The sequence below is a fragment of the Protopterus annectens genome, chromosome 1.part0 (genome assembly GCF_019279795.1).
Source record: "Protopterus annectens isolate FY-2018-M chromosome 1.part0, PAN1.0, whole genome shotgun sequence".
NCBI classification, from domain to species: Eukaryota; Metazoa; Chordata; order Ceratodontiformes; family Protopteridae; genus Protopterus; species Protopterus annectens.
The window spans coordinates 1,438,264,363-1,438,283,683 of NC_056725.1; the positions used below are offsets into that span (position 1 = coordinate 1,438,264,363).

The following is a 19,321-nucleotide window of genomic DNA, read 5'->3' on the forward strand; positions in this document are numbered from 1 at the left end:
CATCATCAATAAACATGGCATAATGTTTGGCTGTACACAACAACATCTGCAGGAGAGGACTGCCCTGTGGAATGACCTTGTTCACAGGGTAAACAATGTTGGCCTGCATGCACAAACATACGAGCAGGTCCGGCATAGTGCAACCGACATCATACGCAATGCCCGGCGAAGGGCTGCTGCCATAGCCAGGGACTGTATAGCCACAGGTGGGGGCCCAGCCATGCAGCCTCCACTGACACCCACTGAGGAGCTCCTCACCAACCTTGGGGCACCCATCCCAGTACAACATCAGGGTACAGACCCCCATATACTGGAGGTGGGTGGCACCCAGACAATGGACGAGGATCGTGCAGGTAAGTCCACAGTGGAGATTACTAGACTAGTGTAGCAGACATACTTGTATCTGTAGAATATCTACATGCACGTGTAATGTCAGATTGCAGTTGTGGATGGGGTTTTCTAATGCATAGAAGTGCACATCTATGGTGAAGGACAGCAAATTGTGTAGTACTGGGGGTTGTACTGTAAATGTGCAGACATGCTGAATCCATTCTGTATCAATGCCACGTGTGAGTCTGCTGACAATACCTCTCTCCCACAACTACCTAGGTTCCTCTGGTCTGCTTGTGGGGGCAGCAGCCTGAAGTTGGTGTGTATGGAATTGTTCTGTTGTGGTTTGCCAATACCCCAGGCATGTGAAGGGCATGCAATTTACCATGCCCACAACTGTCAGTCATAGTCATATTGCTTTATGTGCATGTTCACTTGTGGTGGGGTTAACTGCATTGCATCACAGTGGTCAACACATGGGCCTGTCTGAAGAGAATGTAACATTCCTGTAGCATACCTCACAACTTGTCAGTGCAAGACTTCTGGACAGAGACCAGCAACATGGGGGGACAAATGACCTAATGTAGGGACATGTGTGAAACATTACTCTTATACAGTGGATATAAACAGTGTACACACCCCTGTTAAGATGCCAGGTGTTTGTGATATATACAAATTGAGACCACACTATGTCAGTCCACACCTTTTTCAACCTTTAATGTGACCCATAACATGAACAATTCACTTGTAAAACCAACCAATCTGTTGGGCACTGAATATGGAATATACAACTCTTACAATAACCTGGATGCATACATGTGCACACCCTTTAGATAATATTTTATTGCAGCAGCTTGTGATTTACTGACAGCATTCAGTCTGCTTGAGTAGACACCTACCATCAAGTAAAGGCACTCTGAGTGACACCAAACAACAGTCTGCTGTCCAAGTAGGATATTCATGACATTTGCTCAGTTGCCTGCAACACCAACAGCCATGGCTTGTAGACAGCTTACAGAGCAGCAAAGGGATCCCATATTTGAAAGGTATCACTCAGGAGTAGGGTTTACCACAGCATTGCATACACCATGGAACACAGTGGAGACAGTCATCCAAAGGTGGATTGGATATGGGACAACAGTGCTGTGGAAAAGAACCTGATGTCCCTCCAAAATTGATGAAAAGACATGTCCAAACCTGGTCAGGGAGGCTGCCAGGAGACATATAGCAACACTGAGGGTGTTGCAGGAATCACTTGCAAGTACTGGTGTTGTGTACTACATGTGACAACAATCACCCATATTCTGCATAAGTCTGACCTATGGGGTAGGATCAGAAGATGGAAGCATTTACTCACACCAAATAACATTCAGGGGTGGCTACAACTTGCAATACAGCACATAAAGTCTCCCAAAGGCATATGTGAAAATGTGTTATGGTGTAATGAGACTATGGATCGACCTCACAGCCACAATACCAAACGTTACGTGTGGTCCACAAGCAACACCTCTCTTCAACTGAAGACCACCATCTCCATGATGAATCATGCTGTTGGCAGTGGCCTGCTGTGGAGATGCTGTTCTAAATCTGGAACTGGACCTGTAGTCATGTTGGTGGGAATTCTGAACAGTTCAAAATAACACTCATGTCTGGCCCACATCTATCGGGCATCTGCAAGAATGCTGAGAATGGGGAGGGGTGTCAGCTTTCAACATGACAAAGACCCGAAGTATACATCCAAAGCTACCTAAGAATGGCTCCACCTGAACACACCCATGGTTATTGATTGGCCCAGCTAGAGCATAGACCTAAACCCGATAGCAAAACCTCAGTGTGACCTGATGAGGGCTGTGCACATGAGCTGCCCTTGCAATCTGACACAGTTGGGGGACCTTTGCAAGGGAAAGTGGCCAAATAATGCCAAAGCAACATGTGCTATGCTGATAGACACCTTCCCAAGAACAGTGAATGATGTAAGTCACTTAGAAGGTGCTTTAACAAAGTAGCGTTTTAAGGGTGTGCACATTTATGCAACCACCATATTATACATATTTCATTCATTAGATTTTACAAGTAACACATTTGTTTGTTTATCGATTGGATTGCACAGGTCATATGTCACATGAAAGGTAGGTAATATACTGGAATGCATTATTGCAGTCTCATCTTATATATTACAAGAACATGGCATGTTAACAGGGTTGTGTACACTTATCGTATCCACTGTAAGCTTAGAAGGTTGGTGATGTAACAGGAATTGTGTCACCATACATTTACTTCTGGTTTGGAGGTCTGAAACTCAAATGTATGTCATTAATTAGTGATGTCACTCCTCAGATCATCCCAGTTATGTATTAGACAAAAACAGGGGTTATGAGGAACAGAGCAAACATATGAGCCAGACATCTACACATCCTGTGTGGATCTGTACAGTTGTGCGGTATGTTCTGTAGTAGTTGCCACTGTGCTATACAGGTAAACAGCAATGATATGTAAATGGGTGCAGTCGGTGCTGGGGAAGAGCTATCACCTATTATACTACTCACGTATCGTAGAGCTTTATACTGTTCATTGCATGTAGTAAAACTGGCTGGAATGCATGATGTTGAGGGCCATGTGTCATGCATGTCACCATTTGGGTAATGTGAGGTTTGTGTAACAGATTTGTGCCACCTCACCTGTAAGTAAGTGTGTGTGTGTGTGTGTGTGTGTGTGTGTGTGTGTGTGTGTGTGTGTGTGTGTGTGTGCATGTGTGTACCAGCCAACCTCAAAGTGCAGGTATTAATGTACATATGTTGTCTTCTCCTCACAGGTGGTGATGGGGTTCGGGGTCCTCCCGCTTGGAAACTTTTGCCATTGTCTCTGCAGATTCTGACAATGATCATAGGAATAGTGAGGTACAGGTGGGGTTGTCAGGGTCTGAATCTGTGCCATTGGTTGGAATCCCACTCTTGTCCACACCATCCCAGCACACAGTGACAATACCCACACATACCCCATCACCAGTGGCCACAGATGATGGACAGTTGACACGTGATGGCATGGAACAGGTTAGTGTGGTGACTATGGCAGGTGTGAGTGTAGACTCTGTCCATAGCCAGAGTGCAGGCGAGGTCTCACATGGGCGGATGGACATGGGTGCTCACAGGAGGGCTGCTGCTCATCAATCCATTGTCACAAGTGCCACAGCAGCTTTCACCAGACTCATGCTTTGGGCTGTCATGGATGCAAAGGCACATAGTGAATGCCACAGCAGACAAATACTCAGGGTGGTAGATGCAACTCTTCCTGATTTACATGGCAACTTACATGACATTGTTGAGGCCATACGTCAATATACTGAGGTCATGAATAGATGGTGGGGTGAGACCTTGGCAATCCTCGACTGTGGCATGTATGTGCTAGAGCATGTGGTGGGAGATGTGCATTGGCCATGTGGATGTAGGTCAGCACCAACAACAGCTGAGAGTTTATGGGGCCATGCAACTTCACACTCCCATAGTGGCAGTGACACCAGCACTACTGAAGGTGGGTTGCTGTCCACATCACATTGGAGCAGGCCATTGGCAAGTGGTTCTGGCCTGTCTTGTCAGGGGCACAGATCTAGCAGACAGCAGTCACCATCAGGAAGTAGTACTGCATCTTGCCTTGGGCCTGGTGGTGCCAGTGATACCTCCTGGCAGGACCAGTTCCCAAGTCCATGGCTGGAGATGGTGGACTGCCATGTACAGTCCACAGCTGTCCAACATACCCCTGTGTAAGGCATCCACATGGCATGACTGTGTGTATACATACACACATACATCTGTATCACAGGCGAGTCACCTCCTGACACACACAGCACCTCTGCACAGCCCACCTATTGGATACCCTTCCAAACACGCACACATGTCAACCGTATGTCCCAGCCTAGGCCTCTGGCAAACCCACACTACACTCTGTGCATATGATGATATTTGTGCCACATCCCTGTCATCTATAGCATTGATGCAGGGACATGCTAATATGGATCTGAAGCATAGGATGAATATAATACAGTGTAGCTATGTAATACCATGTAATGTACTGTCTGCTTGCATTTGTTATGGGTACACATACAGGTGCATTTACCTTATTAACCATGATGCGTTATTGCTGTTAGTACCACTGACTGAATGTAGTCTGACATGCTGTGTTCTGTTTGTGTTTCTGGTGTCTGTGTGTCTGCAGGCTGTGGCCCTGCAGACATTCCCAAGAGGGAGTGGGAATACACTGACCATGTCATAGGCAAGGTACAGCTTTATATGTACATTTACCAGGTGTGTATGCATGCAACAGTGTGTGAGGGACACTGTTGTCAGACAGTGTGACCTTGCATACATACCCCTTGTCACAGACAGGTAGCCTTCAGACATGTCACCTCAGTATTGCGTATTACCACAGGCTCATACATACAGAACAGGTTACTGCAGTACTGTCAGCAGGTCCATCATAAGCATAGCCATTACATTAACTGCAACAGATTCACCTGTCAACACGTGTTGGCCCTGCCATTTCTTTCCAATACACTCAACCCTGATGCAGTTGATGAGGGCATGCATGATACTGTGTATGACAGGTTTGTGGTATGTATTCCGGAGTTCACCTGGTGAAACAAGGAGACAAAATGGTATATCCTTTGCAGACACACAGTAAAGACTGACACAGGGGATTTGCATACAGTAACACAAAGACAGTTGGCAATAAACAGATTAGTAAACCTACATTTCCACTTTGATGTACTGTAGTACTACATACACATGACATGCCCCACATAGATTATATGTATGGGACATAACACACTACCTCTTACAACATGTAATGTTCTGAATGCCTTCATGGATGATGAGAAACCACCAGAAATAGCATGTGGAGTCATGTATTGCTCCTACAAGCCTAGACAATTGATAGTGTAGCAGACGTATCAGCATGATGTTCCAGTCAGGTATGATACCTGATGCTGGCATATGTGTCACTACACTCACTGTGGCTGATTTGGCAATAGTATCACATACATGGGCATTAAGGGACACAGTTCACATATAGGTTGCAAACATCTGGATATTCCATAGACATCTGTACATAGGACTGGTATGGCCTACACAATGGTTTAACATGCTGCATGTGAGGCAGGTGCCGTTACCATGCTATATAAAGTAATGCCATCAGGAGGTGGTAAACAGGCATGGATGGTACACACATCAAAATGGTATCAGCCAAACAGGATATGATCTTTACCCAAATACACACACAGTTGCCAGTATTACGATTAGAGCCTCTACTTATTTAGTTAGTACTACTATAGTGTTACGCAGTTATCAGATGTGCCATGGAGCTTACATAATTTCACCTAGTCCCAAGGTACTTCTAAGGTGAATGACATCAGCAGGCCTAGTAAAGTAAGCTGATGGGAAGTTTACAGGGTGGTACACAACTCAGAATGGTATAACCCCCACAGCATATGATTCACACACAAACACACACACACACACACACACACACACACACACACACACACACACACACACACACACATGCACGCGCACACAGTTGCCAGTATTGAGATTAGAACCCCTATTTATCTAGTTATTTCTACTACAGTGTTACGCAGTTACCAGACGTACCATGGAGCTTACATAATTTCACGTACTCCCAAGGTACTTCTAAGGTGAATGACATCAGCAGGCCTAGTAAAGTAGGGTGATGGGAAGTTTACAGGGTGGTAAACAACTCAAAATGGTATAATCCACATAGTGTATGATTCTCACACAAACACACACACAAAATTCAGTTGCCAGTATTGAGATTAGAATCCCTGCCTATCTAGTTATTTGTACTGTAGTATTATGCAGTTATTAGACATATCTAGTTATTTGTATGATAGTGTGATGCAGTTATCAGACATATCTAGTTATTTGTACTACTGTGTTATGCAGTTATCAGACATATCTAGTTATTTATACTATAGTGTTGTGCAATCACGGAGCTTACATAATTTCACCTAGTCCCAAGGTACAACACACACACATACATGCACACACTTACTTGCCAGTATTGAGATTAGAATCCCTACCTATTTAGTTATTTGCACTATAGTGTTGCGCAGTTATTAGATGTGCCACAGAGCTTACATGATTTCACCTACTCCCAAGGTACTTCTAAGGTGAATGACACCAGCAGGCCTAGTAAAGTAGGGTGATGGGAAGTTTACAGGGTGGTACACAACTCAAAATAGTATAACCCACACAGTATATGATTCCCACACAAACACACACACACACACACACACACACACACACACACACACACACACACACACACACACACACACACACACATACACACTTATTTGCCTGTATTGAGATTAGAACCCCTGCCTATTTAGTTAATTGTACTATAGTGTTACGCAGTTATCACACATGCTACAGAGCTTACTGGGCTGATAACTGGCCAAAGGTACTGATAACTGCACAGCTGAGGTAAATTATTACAGTTATCAGAAGGTCTGCCTTCAGTTTTTACCTTAGATGTTGCTAGTTCTTTCTCTCCTGCACTTCAAATAGTCTAATAGCTTTGCACTTTAACAGGTTTTTGTATCAATTATTCTAGCATACCTGAGAGGCATCGGCAGTAGTCATTCCTCACAGAATTAGGTCCAGTACTTAGTAGTCATGACCACTCCTCCTGGCATGATTAAAGTGCAGTTCTCTGTGCTTTTACCCATTAACCTGGTGCACTTGGGCATTATGAGGCACTGTTGCAACTGCCTCATGTACACAGACAACCCTCTCCTCTAAACTCCCAACACTCAGACTTGTGAGAGCTACCCCTATATCACCAAACTGGAAGATATGCACTCTCCAGCAAACACTGGACTAGCTGGTCAAGAGGAGAAGGGTCAACACCTGCACCACACCACATGGAACACATACCCCGTCCAGAACACCCACTATCACAGCTCTAACATACAAACAAAAATCACACACTCACCTTCATAGAGGCACTCAATAGACATTTACCCAAACAGCAGAGACCAGCAAGGCAGACACCCACTTGACCACCACAACACAGCACAAACCACAGGACACATATCTCACCTACACAGTGCACCCCTCAACCTAAGCCCCTAAGGCTAACCACCTTGCCTAATACAGTAATCATAGGTGACTCAATAGTGAGGCACACTGATGTCCCACTCAGTAGGTTGAACATGCAGAAGGTAACAGCTGTCTACCAGGTACCAGAATCCAACACATAACATACCCATTCAGGTCACTTCACAACAACTACAAGTATCACTCTGTTATTGTCCATGTGTGCATGAATGACCTGAGATGCACCTCCCTGGACTACATGCAAACAGACATGGTGGAGCTCTCAGATTATGTGGGCCAGGCAGGTATGACAGTAGCCCTGAGGAGTATACTACTGTCACCCAGAATCATACCGCAGTACAATCAACACATGATTGACTTCAACAATTGGCTTAAGTGTCTGCTGTCATTCTCAGGGGATCCAGTATCTGTCTGCTTGGGATGACATAATTGACAGACTGCGATGGCTTGCCAGAGATGGCCTGCATCTGTCACCCCTGGGTTTCAATGTATTGGCTAAGTGTCTTGCCACCCCTATAGTGTCTTTTTAGGCAGTGTTCCAAATCAAATTACCACTGTAACAGCTATACGTATATGCAATCTGAGGGTCATGCTGCTCAACACTAGACATCTATATCTCAAGATACAGCCACTCGAAGCACTCCTCAAAATGGAGAACATTGACATTTATGCTGTAATGGAGACCTGGTTTACAGCAGCAGACAGCAACCCTGCACTACCAGGCTATAACTCATTCCACACCTGTCAGCCCCAAAACATGGATCACAGCTCCAAAGTCAGTGGTGTCTCCATATTAATAAAGGATATGCACACCTCCAGACAAGTGTCCCAGAATAATGGATCTGAGATACTTCAGGTACAACTGACATTGGGTAATAGTGCAATCCAGGTCATAGCCTGCTATAAGTCCCCATCCATGTCCCTAGACTCTCAATCCACATTCCTCAATACCCTGGAATCTATCAAGGTCCAACCCAGCACTCTCATACTAGGAGACTTCAACTACTCCTCCATCAACTGGGAATGATACCTCAAGCACCAATACACTGGCCCAATGCTTCCTGGAATTCATCATTTCCAATGCCCTGGACCAGCTCATTCTGACACCCAGTAGAGGAAGCAACATTCTTGACCTGTGTTGATTACTAACATATGGGACCGTTGCTTGACAACAGTAGTCAATCCCTACCTGGTCAGATCCAACCATAAAGTCATCACCATGGAAATCTACAGCTCACTCACAGCCCCCGCCAAGGTAACCACCTTAAAAAACTTCTCTGAAGTTGACTTTGGACTCCTAAAAACAGAGGTGGCTAACTTTACAGCACCCATGCCACTGGAAAATACCTGCATGACTGATGAATCATACAGAAATGCACTGTACAAACATGTACATCAATGCATGGAACTAGCCATGCCCAACAGAACCATGACACTCTCTTCCAAACACTGGAGGCCAATTTGGTGGCCCCTGCCATTAATAATCTGTACAACAGAAGGAATAAACTGTTGCAGAAAAAGGTGGAGTGCCAAGACTGGTAAAGCTCGCTTATTAGCCTCAACAACAACTTGATATCCCTCATGAAATCATCTAATGCCAGCTATGATGGCATAATTGCAGCAGACACTGACAACAATCACAAAGCCTTTGGTAGTTATATGAAGAACCTCCACGGCAATACCCAGAAGTGCTCTGAGTTACTACGCAATGCTACCTCCTATACCGAACTAACAGTTATAGCCAAGATTCTTGCCAACACATTCTGTGCCAGTGATACACCTCTCTCTCCCCTAGGGAAACAATTAGAATGCCAGACGAATGCCAGGTACCTAAGGATTACTGCCACCCAGGTTACACCTGCATTGTCCACAGGCAAGAATACAGCTTCCACGGGACCCAAAATTATCCCTGGCTGTGTTCTACATGAACTACAAAAATACCTGGCACCACATCTGTGTGCCCTGTTCAGTCACAGCCTCACCTCAGGCTTTGTCCCTCCCAAATGGTGCACTACTACAGTCATCCCTCTCCATAAAGCTGTAGCAACTACAGACCCTGGGAATTGTCAGCCCATTAGCCTGACAAGTCTGATATGTGCAGCTATGAAGCACATCATCAGGGACCTGATTGCCAAACATATAGGTAATCTCCTAACTCTGGACCCCATAAAGTTTGGCTTTGTGGATGGGAGATCATGCCTGCTCAACCTAGTTGACTTCTTTGAGTCAGTCACCAGGGTTTGTATGACAGTAATGCACTGCATACAGCCTACATCAATCTGGCCCAGGCTCATAATACCATTCATCAGTCAGGAATTATTGATGAACCCACCAAACTAGGCATAGACCACTATATCACTAGGGAGTTGCAAAATGGCTCACAGATAGAACACATAGTGTGAAAGTAGTGAGCTCCAAGTCAGACTGCCAACCAGTCATGAGTGGAGTCCTGCAGGGATCACTCCTAGGTACTCTCCTGTTCATCATCGACTTCTCAGGAGTCCAGGCCAACAGAAAGGAACTCTGGCTGACTAAGTTCATAGACAACTGCAAGCCGCCAGCCATCATTGACTCCATAAGTGATGCAGACATCCTACAGAAAGTCCTCACTGAGCCCACTGATTGGTGTGTAAACCATGGCCTGAAGCTTAAACCACAAAATGCATCATTAGCCCCTTTGGTACAAACTCGGTTCCCACTAAGTACCACATCGATGGGAGCCTACTGAACACTGTAAGGATTATAAGAGATCTGGGGACACAGGTTGACAGCAACTTCTCCTTTAACCACCACATTGCCATTGTGGTCAGAAAATCCTTCTATGTGGCACATCTCATTATCAAGGGTTTTGCATCCAGGAAGGAAGAGGTCATCATCTCTGTGTACCCTTCCCTCATTAGACCAATCATCAAGCATAATGGCCCATTTGGCATGTACCACCCTAGACACCTGCAACAGCTGGAGAGGCCACAGAAGTACCTCACAAAGAGGATCATAGGCATTTAACACATGTCCTACACAGACATATTCAAAAGACTCCAGATATTCTCTGTGTCATAGAACCTACTTAGAGGCGATCTCTGCTTGACTTGCAAAACCATGTCTGACACAACTCTTTAACAAATGCTACATCAAGACATTCCAATCCCTCTGCACCACACACTGCAGGGATGTCGATATCATTACCACAATCAATACAACATGATGGAGGGACAGGTTCCTCGCCCAGAGACTGCACATGTCCTGGAATAAACTTCCAATACATGTCAAGCAAAGCACCTAGATGACCCTGTTCCAGAGAGACATTGATGAGTGGATGGGTAATAGAAAGTTCACCCCAGGGATCACTCCAGTGGATCTACTTGATGGAGGCACTGGGAACTAACATCAGGTGGTTCAATGGCAGGGCACTTCTATGGGCCAGGCTTGTAACAGCTCCAGGGCCATTAGCCTAGTACACACCTATGAACTTGTAAGGGGGAGTGATATCAGCATGACTGATAAAGTAGGCCAGTGGGTGGGAAACTTATTAAAATACTTCTTCCTACAAACATACACACACACATTTTCCAAATCTGAGAGTAGAACCCCTGCCTGTCTAGTTATTTGTACTATACTGTTATACAGTTATTGCACATGCTACAGAGCCTACTGGGCTTACAACTGGCCAAAGGTGCTAAGGAGAATGACATCAGCAGGAGTGATGAAGTAGGCCAGTGGTTGGGAAACTTATCAAAATACTTCTTCATACAAACATACACACACACTCATTTGCCAGATCTGAGATTAGCAACTCTGTCTAGCTAGTGATTTGTACTACAGTGTTATGCAGTTATCACACACACTACGGAACTTACTAGGCTAATAACTGGCCAAAGGTGCTGATAAGGGAAATGACATCAGCAAGAGTGATAAAGTAGGGCAGTGGGTCGAAGACTTATCAAAATGCATCTTCTTCCAAACATACACACACACACACACACACACACACACACGCGCGCACACACACACACACACACACACACACACACACACACACACACACACACACACACACACACACACTTGCCAGATCTGAGATTAGAACCCCTGTCTTGCCAGTAATTTGTATTATACTGTTGCGTAGCTATCACACACACTATAGAGCTTACTGGGCTGACAACTTCCCAAAGGTGCTGATAAGGGGAATGACATCAGCAGGACTGATAAAGTGGGGCACTGGGAAGTGTTGTGGATGGGAATGGCCTAAAAGTGTTTCACCTACAAACAAACACATGCTCCCTCACTCTTGCATACACAACTGTCACACACACATGCACACACACACACACACACACACACACACACACACACACACACACACACACACACACACACACACACACACACACAGTTGCCAGTATGGAGATTAGAGCCCCTACCTAATTATTCATACTATAGTGTGCACTACAGAGCTTATAGGGGCGATCCTTGTCCAATGGTACTTCTAAGGTGAATGAAAGCAGCAGATCTTGTGAAGTAGGGCAATGTGAAGTGTACTGAGTAGGAAGAGTCTCCTAATACTTAGACCTACAGACACACACAAACACACACAGGCAGGTAATGTGATATTATAAACCCAACCTCAGTACTGTTACACAATGGAGCTCACGTTTTATGCTGGCACATGCAACTGTTTACAACTGGTATGCCACTGTCCACAGTAGGACATCACTGTATGCTATTCAGGGTATCCATGTATGTGACTCACTCTGTTTGTGTCCCCCTGTATCTCTCTCTGTATCACTGTTTGTCTCTCAGCTCCCCACATCTATGTGTGTGTATGTTTGACATATGTTATCTGTTTCTCATATATATATATATATATATATATATATATATATATATATATATATATGTGTGTGTGTGTGTGTGTGTGTGTCTCATGCGACAGATGCACATATATCACATATGAGCCACCTACAGCTAGCTGAGGGTAATCCTGACTGATGTGTGCATGTGGGGACAGTTGAGGTATACATAGCTGTCCATATGCACAGACATATATACACAATACAGTCATATATGCCGATGTGGGTTCCAACATGCCATGTGATTCTCTAAGTGTAGCAGCATGCCCAGTGTGACCTTCTATAGTTATAGTGGGACTTCATTCCAGAGAAAGGTGTACTCCAGTCCAGGTTTTTGTCTGTACAGCCATACCTCTCAGGAGTACACAGAACTTTCCTCAGTGTACTTGTTTTGTTTAGCAGGCATTTTCTGACATATCTGTATTCTGAAACTGCAATGTATTGTGTCATTACCTAGTGCCAGACATCCTCAGATCATCACAGTGCTTTACCAGAGGAATACTAGTTGTATGATGCATAGACCAATATTATGAGTGCAGCTATGTAAATTGTTGACCAACAAGGCCATTTGTGAGGTGTAGCTACAGCCAGTTTAGTAATGACACACGGCTGTGTAAACAGTCCAGCAACATGGTGATATACTGGCTGGAGATCTCCTGCTTGTGTGGTATCTTTCCAACCTGAGATGTCATATCCTTGTGTGGGCCTACCTATCACCTGTACATGTTTTCGCATGTTATCCAGGTGTTTGGCTAGAGGTATCATCCTTTCTATGTAAACTTGTGTTTTTATGGGAAGTTAGTTACATATAATTGAAGTGTGATCTACAAAATAATACAGACATTACTGTTTCAGAGTACATAACCTTCAGACAATTCCCACTACTGCAAACCCTCACCCTACCAACTTTCTCAATATGTAAGGGCAATATTTACAACACATGCCTATCATTGTGCCTTTGTTCCACTTTTATTTTTGCCCTTGTCCAGACATCTTGCTGTTAGAGGTTGGGAGTTTTGGTGTGGGTACAGAGTGCATTCAATTATGCAGGCATGTCCATTATATGTAAAAGCAAACCTAAGTAAAAAGGATTATTGAGAATGACCTCTGACAACAGTACCACAGAGCACTTATATTCATAAAGGCCTTGGCACCTCTGCTACACATACTTCAAGATGTTATTAATATGTGTAGCATATTCCACATAGCACTGTGACTTGCAGAAATGTCAGTGGCAGAGCAGTGGGTGTCAATGACATGCATAACAGTTGGCACTGCAGTTAAATGCACATGGCCCTGTCAAAGACAACACTGTACCTAGGGCTCTACAAGACAACTGCCAGGAGAACGTGCTGGCCAGATATAGACAGTATTAACCACACATACACATAGCTCATTGACCCCTGCATATTGTGGACAGGCAACATGTTTTCATGTGTATTGGTACAGCCCTGAAAATATGTGCTATGCTGCTATTTCCCTGCAAACATACATGTTACTGCATTTGTGTGGGTATATGGGGGGGGGGCACACCTGTCAACTGTACACATTTGCTTTATATTTTGGTTCTATTTACCATACTATTGTGCTCTGTCTTGGGGACTAAATGCATATCAGTAAAGAGTCCAGGTCAGATTATACTGGCATACATTTGAATTTCAGACTTCTTACCCTTCATAGCCTTACTGCAATTGCAGGTCCTGCTGTGTTATCACTGTGTGTATCTGTAGGGGGTTAATTCAACATTGTCACCATTTGTGCATCTTTACCAGACATTTCTCTGTGGTTTTCTACAGCTGACTTGCTTAGTGGGTGTGAGGGGTGGTTATGGGACCCCCACCCTGACATCCATGCTTGTAACCTATGCCCCCCAGTTAGTTTTCCCCACACATATATTGCTGTAGGATTTGCCACCTTGGGTACTACTGCATAGTGTGTGGGGGCCAGTTTTGGCCAGACATTTCCTGGTGTCGCTCATAGCTGTTAGTTGCGTGCTGCTATCCCAGTAGGCCACCCCATTCCCTTGCATGCATGCATCATTACCATAGATATGCTAGCAGAACATACTAAGCCATTCATTTATTGTTAAGAAGATTGATTTACCTTGTGCTTGGGGCAATTGTGAGGATGGTGCTTGAGGGATGCCTATGTTGGATGCACACAGTACACTGCCTATATATGGTAAGTTACAGGTAATGTAATGTGTGTGTCATTCATTTTACTATGTGTGAGAGACAGAGAGAGGTGTCAGTCCTTAGGGTCCCTAAAGTGTCAATGTTTGTGCTATGCGTTGCCTCTTTGCCAAGGCCTGAGCATACTGGGCACCCCTCTGTCTGCCTGCAAAAGCAGGCTCAGGGGCCTCTTCCTGTGAGTCTCTCTGTGCCTGTGGGGACCTTGGCAAAGGTGGTGGGCTTTGTGGCCCTTACCTGTGCTGTTCCTGCTGCAGCTGTTTCCACAGGATCATATTGTGTAGCATGGCACATACTATGAACATGTGTGCAAATGCGGCTGGAGAGTATTTCAAGACTCCACCAGATATGTCAAGGCAGTGGAACCATGACTTGAGCATCCCAAACACATGCTCTATAATGATCCTGGTTTGTGCATGTGCCTCATTATGGCATTCTTGTGTGGGTGCATGTGCATTTCTGATGGGTGTCATCATCCACGGCTCCAGTGCATAGCCAGCATCCCCGCCAGATGGCCATATGGGATGTCCCCACTGGCAAATGCCTGGTACAACTGTAATGAATGCCAGATGTGGGAGTCATGATAGCTTCCAGGGCTGCCAGCACACACATTCATGACAATGCCCTGGGCATTGCTCATGACCTGGCAGTTGATGGAGGGGAATCCCTTGCAATTTCTGTAGACCCTACCCTGTTCACTGGGTGGTGCTTTGATGTGGATGTGCATGCAGTCTATGGCACCCAGTACCTTCGGGTATTCTGCTACATGGTGGAAGAGACGCATATTGGTGGTCCTCTCCTCACGGGTGTTGGGGAAGTAAATGTGCTCACCGGCATGTGATAGCATGACATCCAGGAACTCGTGGATTACTCTGGATGCAGATGCCTGTGAGACCCCCATAATGTCCCTAGAAGGTCTTTGGAAAGTACTTGTAGCTAGAATTCTTAAAGCTATACATACCTTGGTATCCACTGGATGGGTTCCCCTCTGTTGGTTCTAGGTCTGAGTTGAGGCTGGCACAGCTCAGTGATTTGTTGAAGTATGTCTCTGTCCACCCTGTAGTGCTCTACTATCTCCAGATCATGTAGCCCCTGGTAGGTTACCCTGGGTCTGAACACTCTTCTCCTCCTCCTCCTCGGTCTGTGGTGGTTGTCAATATTATCCTCCTCTCCGCCCAGAGCCTCTAGCACATAATGATGGATCAAAGCAATGGCAGCCCATAACATTTTTCCAGTTAAAATTCCCCCGCATGTATACACCAATGGTACAGAGTTTGTGGGAAAAATCAAACTGTAAGGTGTATGCATAGATTATCCTGTTGTGCTGCAGATGCTGCCTGTATGATTGGCTGACTATGACGCATTCCACCTGCCAGCTATGTTATTTGTACTTGATTGCTTTAATTCTGCTATTTTACCTTTTTGTTTCTTTTTCCTCTTCCCATTTCCTCCCCTTTTAAGCCCCGAGGTGTGTTGCGCAAACCCAGTGCTCAAATGTAAACAGTCCTGCTGTTTCCTGCTTTTTTTTTTGTTTGTTTTACACCCAATGCATGCCATGCAAACCTGTTTAGCTGATGTAAACAGTAAGAAATGGCCCTCCCCTGAGCACGAGCACACTCCTCATTTCATGGAATAAGACAATACAGCTGTGCTTAGCTAAGCTTATCTGTGTACCTCAGGGCTCCAATGTGCTTACAACATGTCTTACACTTCCCCTTTTCATGTCTGTTGCCCTTCCTAGTTACACCATTGTGCTAGAGCACCTACACGGTTAGATGCAGTTTGGGACTTAGAAGATTTTTGTGATTTAGTAAATTTGCCCTCATTTGCATACCCCACTGCCTTAGTCTGTAGCTACTGCACTTACAAAGAGCCTTTCCCCTTGACAACTACTGTTCACTGCTATTGTTTTCATTCTGCATGCCATATAGTACAATGGCAAAAATGCAGATTTCCCTTAAAATTGAGTTTTTCACATTATTTTTAATTTTCTGCCCAATTCCATTTGCGCTCCACTGCCACCTATGCTTAAATGTCCGAGATCAGCCAAAAAAAGCTTGATTTTTATAACAAATTAATGGTTTTCCATGCCAATGGCCATATTTGGCCATTGGCATGCCTAACCACTCTAATACATACTTTTTGAAAGCTGTCATGCCTCCATTTTGTTATTTGCAGAAATGTATTTGGTTAGTAACTGAATACATTTCTGTAAATAACACTGTTCCTGCACGGATACCTGGCTGCTTGGTGAATTACTAATTCACCTCATTTGCATGGTTTTCACCAGCAAATGAGGTAATTAGCATTTTGCAGACGTATCCATGCAGGAACAGTGTAGGCACGCTCGTGCATGTCAGATCAGCTGTTTGCTGGATTGCTCGGTGGCCATAATCCATGTAGGAATGGCTACACTGTTTCTGCACATTTTAAACTACTTAATGAATCCCTGGGTTAGATTATACATACAAAAGGTCCACATTTAGAAACTTTAAAAACATTATAAAAACATGTATATGAAACTTAAAAAAAAAAAACTAGAAAGAAAGAATATTATGAGCATCAGATGATCATTAAAAAAGAAAGAAGTATGAATGCTTTATTTAAGCACGTAAAGGAATATCCTGTGCATGTGTTTAAGTTTATTGTTATGCAACAAGTTGGTAAAGATCAGTGGGGTGTTATTATAGAAGAACATTTGAACAATTGGGAGCTGAAATGGCAACTTATTTTGAATGCTACGAACTATCCTGGACTAAATGTTGCTCTATAAATTCTGTTTTGAAACTGAAACAATTAGAAGTGTGATAGTATTACTATAATTTTATGTATGCATAATGTAAGTGCAATATAAAAATGTTTTCTTAAAGTTTCGTGATTTAATTTTTTTCCCATTAAAGTGGTGTTTAGTTTTGGAGTTATTATTTCTTGCTAACTGCTTTTATAACTTCAGCATTCGATAGGGTCGTACACAAAACACTGATCAATAAATTAGAACAATTAGATATTGATGCACTCTTGAGAAGATGGATAGCTGCATGTCAGGTATCATACAATTGGACAGGTGACATCCTTAGTTATAATCAGGGTGCCCCATGGGGCTACGCCCATACATATATATATATATATATATATATAGATTGTATATTTCAGATCTATCTTTTTTTTATCTGAGGTGTTCTACAGTCTGTATGTAGATTACTTGAAACTGGGTAAACTGATTACACGTGTTACAAAGAGGGCATATCTGCAAAAGAACTTGACTAAACTGACTATTTGGGAAAAGGAGAATAATTTACTTATAAATGCTTCAAAAACTAAGCATATGCAATTTGGGAGACATAAACTGAAAGGTGAATATTTAATACACCACACAGTGATTGAAACTGTAGACTCATTTAATGACCTGGGTTTATGGGTGGATCCAGCTATGAGTTTTTCTAATCATATCAACCAATTGGTTAATGATTATTATAAAACTACAGGTTGTATAAAAAGATTTATAAAGTCTAGGAAATCAGAAATGATGAAGTCATTGTTAGTTGCAGTAGACCCAAACTTGAGTATGGAATAACAATATGGAAACCTTATAAGAAAACAGGCATGAGTAAACTGGAAAGAGTACAGCGGAAATATACCAAGGGCATCCATGGATGTGCAAATTTAGGTTATTATGAAATATTAAAATATCTGAAAGTGCACAGTGTCTCATATAGATATTTAAGAGATTTTATTCAAGTATATTTAGCATTAAGATACAACTACTTCTGGGAATGTTTAGGGTTATCAAAAAGTACTAGAGAATCATCAGACAAACTATGTAGAGGATTCTATAGGAATGAGAAGTGTACTAACTGGTTTGCTGATAGAACAGCTGATACATGGAATAGACTACCAAATTACATTAAAGCAAGCAATAGTTTAGATATTTTTAGGAACAGCCTGGTCAGTTATTATGGGAACAATTGTTTGGGCATATTGGCAGGCTAGAAGGGCATTAATGCTAGTGCCTGAAATATTTGTATGTATATATGTACGTGTGTCTGTACTACCACTACTACTACTGCAACGCTACTATTTCTATTACTGCTGGCAGCATGAAGTGATAACATATTTTAAAGCTGTTGGCTGATAAACCATGCACATTCTATCTGGCTGCTGTTTGTGCAGCAGAGCAAGGTACATATCAGCTTTTTAAGCTGTTGGTTATTTCTCATATCTGTGTGGCAGTGCAAGGTTCTCTTAGTTATAACAGCAAAGTTCATGTGCAAGATTCTCAGTATAACAATTTTGTTAGAGTGAGTTCTTAGGTATGAACCTTGCTACATCAAGATAATATTTCTCTTGATTTTGGAGAATAATCAGACTGCTCAGTCCTTGTATAATAACCAAAATCAACTACTAGGCTTATTCGGATAATCACTTAAATGGTTGAACTGCCATTTTTGTATAGATAAGTATTACAGTACCTAATTGTACATATATACTAGGAATACTATTATTTGAAGATGTTCATGTTAACACAATCTATAACTATCCATTAAAGATCCTCACAAAGAGCTGACATTTATTAATAAAAATGAGACTAAAACCTTGCCAGAAGACCATTTTCAGAAAAAAATGAATTGTTAAATTCAGATAAAAATGAATACTCAAATATATTATTTGCCCAAACAAAACTATGTAATCAAGTAAATCCTTGGTTTGAAAAATTTGCAGGTCACAGTTCACATTATTAAATGCAACCAAATAATAACACTTATATTGATGAAATTGTTCATTTTTTTAAATACAGTTATACTTCAACCAGTCACTAATA

The 19,321-nt window shown here is 43.1% G+C and overlaps 1 protein-coding gene across 1 annotated transcript in view; it reads right to left on the minus strand.

Annotated features, from left to right (window-relative positions):
* Positions 1-19,321, minus strand: part of LOC122802587 (b(0,+)-type amino acid transporter 1-like) — a 523,310-nt gene that overhangs the window by 395,245 nt on the left and 108,744 nt on the right. The gene's annotated exons all lie outside the window — the stretch shown is intronic.